The sequence below is a fragment of the Coptis chinensis genome, chromosome 8 (assembly GCF_015680905.1).
Source record: "Coptis chinensis isolate HL-2020 chromosome 8, ASM1568090v1, whole genome shotgun sequence".
NCBI lineage: Eukaryota > Viridiplantae > Streptophyta > Magnoliopsida > Ranunculales > Ranunculaceae > Coptis > Coptis chinensis.
Window position 1 is genome coordinate 69,607,363 of NC_141463.1, and position 1,909 is coordinate 69,609,271.

At 38.1% G+C, this 1,909-nt stretch overlaps 1 pseudogene; it reads right to left on the bottom strand.

The window, feature by feature from the left end:
- Window positions 1-235: 235 nt before the first annotated feature.
- On the bottom strand, window positions 236-1,515 carry LOC147482700 (bifunctional aspartate aminotransferase and glutamate/aspartate-prephenate aminotransferase pseudogene; annotated as a pseudogene).
- Between the last annotated feature and the right edge of the window lie 394 nt (window positions 1,516-1,909).

A 1,909-nucleotide genomic window follows, 5' to 3' on the forward strand; every position in this document is an offset into this window, starting at 1 on the left:
TGTCATAAAATGAGCTCTGGAGAATTATCCCTTCCTCTCTTGAAAATTTGATCCGATTAGCTCATTTTAACCTTTCCTCCAATAACCTCAGTGGTCAGGGGCGGATCCAGAATTGCAACTCAAGGAGGACTGCTACAACTAATATACACTACAAATTTTGTTTTTGGGATGAATTATACACTATTATAACTAGTATTTTTTTTTTCGACGGAAAAGTTGGGTGCCCTCCCCCCCCCTATCCGCCCCTGCCTACCTGCCATATACAATTATTAAGAAATGTGTGGTTTAATATATTGCATACCCTGCCAAAACCAACAGTTTCACCTCCAGCATATCCAAGTCCTAAAGCAGCAACTCCAGCTTTTTGTGAAATACTACTAGCACCTGAAGTAGCTTGACTTTGAATCTTCCCACAAGCTTGTTCAAAATGTGGTGGACCAGCAAGGTACCCAAGTCTCCAACCAGTCATTGCAAACGCCTTCGAAAACCCATTAACAACCAATGTTCTCTCCCACATTCCAAGCAAAAAAGCAAAAAGCTAATATGAGTAGTTGGTGCATAAATGATATGTTCATAAATCTCATCCGATAACACTAATAGCCTAGGATGTTTCGCGACTATTTTAGCAATCTCCTCCATAAGCTTTCTAGGATAAACAGATCCAGTTGGATTTGAAGGCGAACATAGAATAAGTACCCTCGACTTCTCATTAAGTTTTGATTCTAAAACTTTAGGATCCAACAAAAGTTATTATTCAAAGATGTTTCTACAATCACCGAATTTGCATCAGCCATTCTAGCCATTTCAGGATAACTAACATAAAACGGACCAGGAATTATAACCTCATCACCCGGCAAACAAACATCAAGCAATCCTTGAAGTACACTTTGTTTAGCACCATTACTAACTAAAATCTGATTAGGTGTATAACTAATACCATTCTCTTCTTCAAGTTTATGACATATCACTTTACGTAACTCAAAAGTACCAGCATTAGGAGTATACCTTGTATGCCCTTCACGTATCGCATTAATCCTTGCTTCAGCAATCACTGATGGGGTATTGAAATTGGGTTCTCCAGCTGCTAAATAGATAATAGGTACACCAGCTTGAACTAGTGCAGTAGCTTGATCAGTTATCGTTACGGTTCTCGATGGTTTCACATAATTCACTCTAGGACTCAATGTAGTATCGACTGTAAATGGTGTTCATACTATATATATATATATATATATATATATATATATATATATATATATATTTATTTATTTATTTATTTATTTTTATTTTATTTTTTGGAAGTTTGGGGGTAGCCCGGTCACCAACTTCGTAGATCCATACATCCATTGGTGCAATTCCTCTCATCCCTACGATCCAGAACTTTGGCTCTACTGCTTTTTCAAACAATCCTGAGCTTTGTGGATCACCTCTTGGGGTGTCCTGCTTTGCCAATGGCAGTGGTAGTTCAGCATCTAGGAGAACCAGGAAGTTGAGTGTTTCTACAATAATTGCCATTGTAGCTGCTTCACTTATCTTTATTGGAGTATACATCATATGTTTCATGAACGTAAGAGCGCAAAGACGGAGGGACAATCTAACATTGGTTGCAGAAAGTATTCCACCTGTGCATTGCCCGTAAATCGGTTCCCATACACTAGTTTGTCCTTCACTCTCTCACTCTTAAATATAAGTGGTAATAATGTCATCGATTAGGATATGGTCCTTACTGTAAGTTAGATATTAGAGTTTAATTAGTCCTACTTGTAAACACGTGTGACGCATGCTCAGGGGCATTCTGGCCATTTCAAAAGAGCAAGCCGCATGACCATAGTCAATTGAGTTGACTGACGGTATTTCTGGACCAAAATTCAATTATCATAGTAATAGTATGACCAATGTCTAAAAAACC